At 41.3% G+C, this 10000-nt stretch overlaps 1 pseudogene; it reads right to left on the bottom strand.

The window, feature by feature from the left end:
- The window catches only part of LOC138963955 (multiple epidermal growth factor-like domains protein 10), a 90899-nt pseudogene that overhangs the window by 5118 nt on the left and 75781 nt on the right, over positions 1-10000 (bottom strand).

The following is a 10000-nucleotide window of genomic DNA, read 5'->3' as shown; positions in this document are numbered from 1 at the left end:
TGTGTGTGTGTGGGTGTGTGTGTGTGTGTGTGTGACGGAGTGATTGAGTTTGTGTTACTGTTTGTCGATTTCTTACGTGAGCCTTGATGGCTTCGCCTCTTGTTATTTATATGGGAGATTTATATAGCGCTCGACGTTCTCTAAGCGCTTTACATATTAATTTCTGCCGTGTGATGGATTTTTTACACAACATATATCACGCACTCACATCGGCCAGTAAATCTCAAGCCATTACGGCGAATATTTACTTTTTACTTTTACAATACACATGTTTGAAATGTGAGCTAAAGTAGACCAAGGGTACGTGGAATTATTCCCCTTCCTTCAGTTGTATAGTTTGGTAGAAAGTGGTAAAGATGATATGCTGTTTTGTGCCATACTTGTTGATAAAGATGATATGTTGTTTTGTGTCATACTTGTTGGAAGTGTGTTTTGACTGTTTGAGATAGACAGGTATTTCTTTCTTTATTTGGTGTTTAATGTCGTTTTCAACCACGAAGGTTATATCGCGACGGGGGAAGATGGGATAGAGCCACTTGTCAATTGTTTCTTGTTCACAAAAGCACTAATCAAACATTTGCTCCAGGGGCTTGCAACGTAGTACAATATATTACCTTACTGGGAGAATGCAAGTTTCCAGTACAAAGGACTTAACATTTCTTACAATTACTGCTTGACTAAAATCTTTACAAAAATTGACTATATTCTATACAATAAACACTTTACAAGGGTAAAAGGAGAAACCGAATCCGTTAGTCGCCTCTTACGACATGCTGGGGAGCATCGGGTAAATTCTTTCTCGTCCCAACCAATATGGGACTCCCCCTAACCCGCGGGGGGTGTAGACAGGTATTGTGTTGTCACAACCCGAGTTTTTGGAGAGGCAGAAGAAGCCAAAATAGAATGTTGTACATGGACGAAATGATGTAATTGTTATATTTTGGAGTGTATATAATAATTGTGCTATTTGCCACACAAAGTATTGGAGTCCAAACATCATTGTGGTATGTATGCGGGTTGGTTTGAGGTGCGTTATGCCTGTAACATCGCATATGTTTGCAAGGTTGTGTCCGAATCGTGGAACGGGCTATAGTCACCCGGTAACGCGCGGTGAACAAACCAGGTCAAGCTGCAGAAAACAAAAGTTTGCTAATATGTGTTGGGCACAGTAGTGCAAATTAAATAATGTTCATCTCACCTGGTAAGGTAATATAATGTAATGCATAAATTATATTATAGCGTATCTATAGGCTATTTAGCAAGTAAAGGAATTAATATAGTTCTAGGTCAGCGGTGTACGAATACACGTTGGCACCCCGTCAACGAAATAGGCCCGGTTTTGGGTTAGTACTACCCGTGAGAGACAACGGTACGGTCGCAGACGTATTGGCGGGCGCGAGTACTCGCATCAACCGGCGGTTGTAAGTTGAGCTTGTGTTATTGACTTGGCGGGTGAACTATTGTTTTCGTATTGCTGTGGCTGGGTAGATGTCGTTGTCTAATGTTTGTTTTGTTTGTGCTTACGTTGGTATAGTTGTAATATTGTGGGACACGGTGAATGTGAGACATGTTATATCCGTGGGAATGTGCACGGGAAAGATAAGGATGACATCGACCGGTCCATTACAACATATTCGTATAGAGTGCCTCGGGATATATATATATTAACGCATGTCTGGAAGTGATATATAGCGAACGTACAGTGGAATGATATGTGTGTAATTATTTGCATATAACTATTAAATATCGTTCACATGGAAAAATCACATATTATCCAAGATGGCGGCCGACATCCCGACAACTTTAGTATACTTATAGTATTGATCATGTTGTGTTATATCTTCATGTTATAGTGTGTAATAATATGCGGGGATGTATCATACCTGTGCAGGGATATGAGTGTTGCGACATGAAATCGTGGTCATGTAATGTATTAATGTAAAGTTGGATACCACAATCTAACATTTAGTGTACGTTGTCCAGTTATTTGTAACATATCACATGGCGTATATGGTCATGATAAAGACAATAAGTTTATAGGTTGAAGCGAACTATAAATATTATTGTAAAGCCCCGTTTTATAGCTAATGCATTAAATAATTATCCTTTTCCATACATGGTTGCCTGGTGTAATATTCGATCTTGATGTCCATCGGTATTATGCGCTAAAAGGTTGCATTACCGATGAGCACTAACACAACCATCGATACACGCCAGGTAGCTAGGGATGGTGTTGTTCAGTATTAACTTGCTGTTTTATTATATGCAGTTGGCCGGAGAGAACGGAGGAGGGACGTATGATTACGTGAAGGCGTTAAGACTGGACAGTGGGAACGCTGTTGGAAGGTGACTGCGGTTCACGGTGACGCATGAAGGGCGACGTGGCGACGTGGGTCACTCCGACAGGAAGGTTCCACACAGATTGTACGCGGGACCACCAGAAGACGGCAAGAGGAAGGGGTTTGGTCAGCTCTACATGTCTAGGAATCTGGAGGCCAGCTCAGTAGGATGGAGCTGAGGACGACGAGCTTAGGCAGTCGGGGACCTTTCTAGTGGGTCAGAATCAGAACAGCTGCGGCATTCTGAGGAGGGAAGGACAAGGAGGCCTTGGTGGGCATTGTGTATCCCTGAAAAGCTAAGTACCATGTGGCTGTTAAAGTATGTGTCTGTGTTCGTGTGATTGGGTGATGCAACATTATTGAGCGCCGGATACGAACAGACTATAGAACCAGGGGGGGTGCTTAGGACTGGATTCCAGAATAATTTCATGTGTTGTCAATGTTGTAGTATTTGTATGGTGTACGCGTTAAATGTGTGGATGTTATGTGTATAAATTTGTGTATATTATATAAAGCTTATAAGTTACATGTGGTTCCTTTAGTTGTTTATACATAGTGACGTCTATCTCCACTTGTAATCTTTCTTGGGTGTGTGGTGAGTGAATGAGTTGGGTGTTTGCGTGTGCTCCCAAGATTGCTCAATCTTGAGGGGATAAGCCGTCACGTGTCATGTGTTGACTGTATGTTTATTTTAAAAGTGATTTTTGCTTTAAGAATATTTTGTTTTGTGTATTGTTGAAGGAGTATTAAGTAGAGGTTACACGCCGAGTCTCAGTGATTATTAAAAATAATGGTCGAAGTTAGCGGATCATGAAAAATGCGAGCTTTAGCGAGCTTTTTCATGACCGCGAATTGAGACCATTATTTTTTATAATCACTGAGACGAGGTGTGTAACCTCTTTATTCCTCCTTTCTTCAGTTATTCAAAGAAAAGAGGAGGTTTTTTGCGAAAGTTTGATCGAATCCTATTCACTCAACCAGTCAACCTGCGCAGGCGATCGATTAATGCGCGGTTGTATAGTTCCGTGCAAATCATTCCATTCTGTTAACACTTCTTGTCAGTTTTCCTATTTTGGACTAAAATCAAGTACACAGATATGCTGTTATTCTGCTGTGGCGGCAAAGGCAGATATTGTGTGTTCTATATATGTTTTGGTATCGCTTAGGATAATGTTCTTTCGAGTCAAATGGGACTAGCAGACGAACTTTTGCACCCGTGTTCCAACGTTAAAAACTGTATGAAGTTAAGTTTTCTGGGGAAAATAGTGTATGAAACCGCTTTATGTTGTTTAAATTGATGAGATGTGTGCATTTGGTTGCGTGTGATCTGTTTATTAAATGAAATATTGTTGAAAACTGACCGTCGGATTGCAGTCTGTTGTCGAAGAAACTGAGTGAAAAGAAGGGGAACTACTCTTGTCGCTAGACAAAGTATGAGTTACTTGCCTTGCGGGAAATTGCTTGTGATGAACGTTTGAGCACGGCAAATCTAGATTCAGAAAACAACCGAACTCATGGATTTTATATGAAGATTCATGTGGTCAGGCCTGTAGTTGTTAATTTAAATGCGGTATGTTTGTATTGTTTGCTCCAGAGATGTATACTTCGTACGTTAGAGCGTTCGGAACTTTTCAGTCGCAAAAAGTAGTACCGAAACAGAACAACTTCTCAACCCATTGCACTATCGAGGATTCAGGCTGTTGCTGGGTCGTTATTTGTTTGGTTGCTGGGTCATTATCGAAAAATAACTACCCCTACAAGTTTACAGAGGTAAAGAAGCAGAGGAGGGAATAATGTTGTTTTGTTTAACAATAGTGTGCAGACTATGTTATGTGGTAATGTTCGAGGTGGTGTGCATATGCTTACGGCGTGCGCTCTTTATGTTTCAGGGCAGCGGCATGTGCAACGGAGTTTTTTCTTAGGTTTTTCCTGTAGTTTTTCCTTCAGGGCTTTCCGTAGGTTTTTTCTTTAGATTTGTTTGCGTTATGACTTGTTTAAGTGTTTTTTGTAATTTGCTTTGTTTAGTTACCAATTAGAATGTTTGGTTGTGAGAAACAGTTTTGGTTGATTGTAAAACCCCTCCCCACAAATGCCCAGCGTTTTCCCTTCATCATATAGAATACAGAAAATAACCTGTTTAAGCATGTGTTTAACTTGTTTAAATGTGTTACTTGTATTTGTATAAAACAGTGGGCACACGGTTATACTCATTGTATGGGAACATTCTCAAGCGCAAAGCGCATGTTCAGAAAATTACAACATGGTTTAGCTCTCCAAAGCGCATGTTCAGAAAATTACAACATGGTTTAGCTATTTATTTTACAAAGCCATACACCACCGTTTACCTTATCTGGAAATCAACAATGACGCGTTTACCGATACATGGAACATAAATTTCAGTAAAAGAGTGTACTTAGTACTTTATGGAACCGATACATGTACAGTCTGGTGCACCGGCACGGTTGGCCTAGTGGTAAGGCGTCCGCCCCGCGATCGGGAGGTCGTGGGTTCGAATCCCGGCCGGGTCATACCTGAGACTTTAACATTGGTAATCTAGTGGCTGCTCCGCCTGGCGTCTGGCATGATGGGGTTAGTGCTAGGAATGGTTGGTCCGGTGTCAGAATAATGTGACTGCTGCGACTTCTGTCTTGTGTGTGGCGCACGTTATATGTCAAAGCAGCACCGCCCTGATATGGCCCTTCGTGGTCGGCTGGGCGTTAAGCAAATAAACAAACAAACAGTCTGGTGCTGACCTTACAAGTAATTATCTGCTGCTGATTTGACGAATTAACGGAGAAAAACAAATATTTCGAACTTGCTGTTTTGGTCAGCTCTTGGGAGACATGGAGAAGGATACACACAATTTCTACATGACGCAACATGTTGCATTATCAATCAATCACTATGAGGCTTATATCGCGCGTATTCCGTGGGTACAGTTCTCAACGCAGGGATTTTTTTAATATATTTTTATGCAATTTATATCGTGCACACATTCAAGGCGCAGGGATTTATTTATGCCGTGTGAGATAGTATTTATTTTACACAATACTTCACGCATTCACATCGGCCAGCAGATCGCAGCCATTTCGGCGCATATCCTACTTTTCACGGCCTATTATTCCAAGTCACACGGGTATTATGACGTATACTGAAGCGTTGCTTCCCGTGCGGAACAGATAGTCAATAAGAGACATCTTGGTTTGTCTAGTCCATGTCGTTAAATCTATGACTGACCAGAGGAACACGAGGACAGAGATGACAGCGATGGTCAGCATCAGTCCAGCACCCAGGATGGCACTACCAACAGGAACGGAAGACTGCTGCGAGCTTTCGTCTTTCATACCTGAATACAAATCAAACATCATACATTTCCATGCACGAAGTAGGAAAGCAAACCAATAACAAACTGACTTAAGCTGCATGAAGATTCTAAGACAAGCTAATGAAGGAAACGTGTGTGTGTGTGTGTGTGTGTGTGTGTGTGTGTGTGTGTGTGTGTGTGTGTGTGTGAATTTGCAAGGCTTGTTGCCTGTTGAAGAACTGGATTTTACACGTAATGTCATGTACATTAAGCAACAACAAAAACACACACAAAGCAAATGGCATCGTCTGTCGACTTGTCACATAAACAAACCTGGCGAGGTATGCGTGTACTTTATACACGTGGAAGAAACCGGAACCATGCGTCTTTGTTATTACCAATATGCTTTTGGATATTGGCAAAAATGGCCGACTTCCGTAAGCATTATGCTTTGATGATCGGAAAAGGGATGTGTGAGACCATCCAATTACAGCCCCCGAATTCCCCCACGTGTTCATCAGAATATCTATATAAAATGTATAACATTGTGTCACATCTCCCAGGAACTGAGAAAGTCTGTGTCGGTGACTTGGTCATATCAGCGGAAGAAAATCCATCGTAAGGTCAACCCCAGGCTGTGCATGTATCGGTGCCGTATCTCATTTATAGTAAATGAACGTAATTACATGTGTAGAGAAGCACTACCATTTCGTTGCTAGAGGTTACCTGTACAGTTCTCTCCATCATAGCCAGTGTGACACGCCAGGCAGCGCCCGGTCTTCTGGTGACACGTGTTGAGCAGACAGCTGTGTGACGGACATCTCGTATTACATTGGTCGCCATACCACCCATGTGTGCACGCTGAAGTAGACACACACACGAAATGTGAGAGAAAGAAATACAGAACGCGCGAGAAAGAATATGACGTCATACTTCATCATGACATTGTAATACACTGTACATCACGTGCCGGCATTCCATACTTTTATCACATCCTGAAGAAGGCAGTTTGCCGAAATATTAAAAAAGAAACATATAACCTGGTTACTGATGTGTCCACCCAACCAGTGCTTCAACAACTTCATTTCAACAACTGTCAAGTAAGACACAAATCCGATGAATGGGGACTAGTAATGCGGATTAAGATTAAAACAAAACAACAACCACCACTTTTTAGATATATATATACACACTTTCTGATGAACATATGTTTTAAGAAAACGATACAGAATGGGTATCTATGAAAACTAAATAACTAATGATGACGACCGGAAGTCCGGACTTCTGACCGAAGAGCTGGGCGATACAAACCGCTCGCTGATTAAAATTCATGTCATTATTTTGCATAGTTTCGGAGCAGTTTTGAGCAAATCATTGCAGGAGTTACTAAAGTACAGAACAGCGAATGTCCCTTGAACTTGTTAAGGTCCAAATCGTCAGAAACCTTTCCAAAATGGCGCCTTCGGTATACTGTCTTTAATGTTTGTATATCGCTTCACGCGACTGGTTTTTTTTCTTGACTCGTCTTTGTATCGAAGGAGTGGTTATCTTTCCAAACAGTTTCACAAACTCGTCGTCCACACAAACAAATATTACCGTTGGTACAGTTGCCAGTGATCGCGTCACACCCGCCTTTGTTGCAGAATGCGCTGCAGGGTGAACAGGATGCAGTGTTGTTTTTTGAAAAACCTTGACCACACTCTGAAAGAGAGAAAGGGCAGGTCTAAGCATATACAGTACTAGCAACGTAACAGTACATTCTTTCCCGTTAGACCATCTTGTAAATCATCATAGATCCTCACAAACTTTTAAGTGAGATAAGAGATAAGTGCATTCTTTCCCTCAAAAGCATACCAAACACACCAAAAGTAAAAACAAAAGTAGTATATAAACACACAAACACAGAACAAACCACGCTGGTGGCTTTGTTTGCAGATTTGGAATATTTTTCAGAACTAATATCTGCAGCATAGCAAGTAGATAGGATCTTAGTTGTCGGTATGTGTATAAGTGGAAGAAAGCTCTCATCCCATGTAAAACCTCGTGAACGACGGTGGTGGTGCGGAAGTGAATATATGTATGTCACACGCTTTCCTTCTTTGCGACTACTAAAGCAAACGTGTGCAAGATTGTATGTTACACGCTTTGGAGCATGTGCAAGAACGGATTCAAACTCGAAATCGTCCCCCAAAAAACCCCAAAATGCACACACGACTTTTATTTCTCCTGCTGTTATTGTTTCTTCTCTTTACAAATTCTTCAACGCTCAGAATACTGAACACTGCATCCCAGACGACAGTACTGTTTCCATACGCGAATTTAGCTGCCTTTGGAAAGTGGCTCGCTCAGGAGGCCTGTTAGTCTGACACTATAAGGACAGAGTTATGAACATAGATGACAAAGATCCCGGAAAGAACAAACATTTCGCGGATGCAGACACAGAAAGACGTCATGAAGATTGCGATGCTTCAAAAGATACAGACTGTGACGATGACTGTGACGTCATTCACATATACCGAGACGTCATTTATAGTTGTTCGGTCACTTTCGTCAAAAAGTAGATCTCTCCACAATGGCTGCTCCTGTGTTTAGGTTTATCAAGCGTGAGTACGCAAAACGTGTTTGTTCTCTCCTCTGTTGAAGCTGTGAGACATAATCGCCATTACGAGCTAGTCGTGTGACAGAGAGTTTTCTTGCACACTCGACTGCTGCTGTTTCACTCCGGCTAAAGCCGTCGTGAAACATCTACAGTCTCGTGTGCAAGAAAACTCTCTGTCACACGACTAGCTCGTAATAGCGGGTAATGTTATAGTAAAACCCTGTTTCAAAGCTGAACGTTTTTCTCGTACCGGCAGAATCGTAAGTAGCCTCAACTGGAAATATTATTTAATGACAAACGACACCTACTGAACAAACCAAGATGTATATTCTTAATTGATTCTGTATTCCAAAGTGACATAATTATTTGAGGTCATAAGTTAGAAATGGTAGAGACGACGTCATAACGCGAAGCATTATAAAGTGTATAACATTGTGTCACATCTCCCAGGAACTGACAAAGTCTGTCTCGGTGACTTGGTCATATCAGCAGAAGAAAATCCATCGTAAGGTCAACCCCAGGCTGTGCATGTATCGGTGCCGTATCTCATTTATAGTGATTGAACCGTATTACATGTGTAGAGAACCACTACCATTTCGTTGCTAGAGGTTACCTGTACAGGTCTCTCCATCATAGCCAGTGTGACACGCCAGGCAGCGTCCGGTCGTCTGGTTACACGTGTGGAGCAGACAGCTTGGGGACAGGCATCTCGTGTCACATAGGTCACCATACCATCCAGCTATGCACGCTGAAGTAGACACACACACGAAATGTGAGAGAAAGAAAGACAGAGCGCGCGAGAAAGAATATGACGTCATACTTAATCATGACATTGTAATACACAGTACATCACGTGCCGTCATACCATACTTTCATCACATCCTGAAGAAGGCAGTTTGCTGAAATATTAAACAAGAAACATATAACCAGGTTACTGATGTGTCCACTTTCCAACCAGTGTTTCAACAACCTCATTTCAACCTACCTCTCTCTCTCTCTCTCTCTCTCTCTCTCTCTCTCTCTCTCTCTCTCTCTCTCTCTTTCAGCGCAAGGAAGAATCAGACAGGCATTGCAGTCTATATTCATGAATCAATTTCTGAATTTGCAACACGAAGAACTGATTTAGAGGACGACAATATTGAGTGCATTTGGATTGAAGTAAAAAACTGTAAATCCTCGCCTCTGCTCATAGGTTATATATATATCGTAACCCTGCCGAAACGTCGATTTGGTCAGAATATTTCATTCAGATGATGGATAAAGTCAAATCACGCAATAAAGATATTGTATTGCTTGGAGATTTTAATATTAATCTGAATAAGCCTCAAACAGTATGGAATTCAACAACAACTTTATTAGGTCTTCATCAACTGGTTCTGAACCCAACAAGAATAACAGACACAACTGCAACTCTTATTGATCACATATATACTGATAATAAGAAGATTGTTTCTAATGTGTATGTGTCCAATTCCAGTATTAGCGATCATATGCCTATTTTTTGTTCGGTCTCTATGCGCTTGCCTAAATCAGGACCAAAAGGCCACACGACCATAGAATACAGAAGTTTTAGACATTTTGATGAGTCTGCATTTTTTCGTGATCTTAGTGAAGCTCCATTTCAGAGCGTTTTTGATTTCAGTCTTGCAGATGATGCTTTTGATCAATTGTATAGCATTTTAAGCACAATTATAGATAAACACGTGCCCCTGCGTCAGCATAGAGTAAAACATGCCAGACTTCCGCCTTGGTTAACAT

This window comes from Littorina saxatilis, linkage group LG4 (assembly GCF_037325665.1).
Source record: "Littorina saxatilis isolate snail1 linkage group LG4, US_GU_Lsax_2.0, whole genome shotgun sequence".
Classification (NCBI taxonomy): domain Eukaryota; kingdom Metazoa; phylum Mollusca; class Gastropoda; order Littorinimorpha; family Littorinidae; genus Littorina; species Littorina saxatilis.
This window is presented reverse-complemented; position numbering and strand designations above follow the sequence as displayed.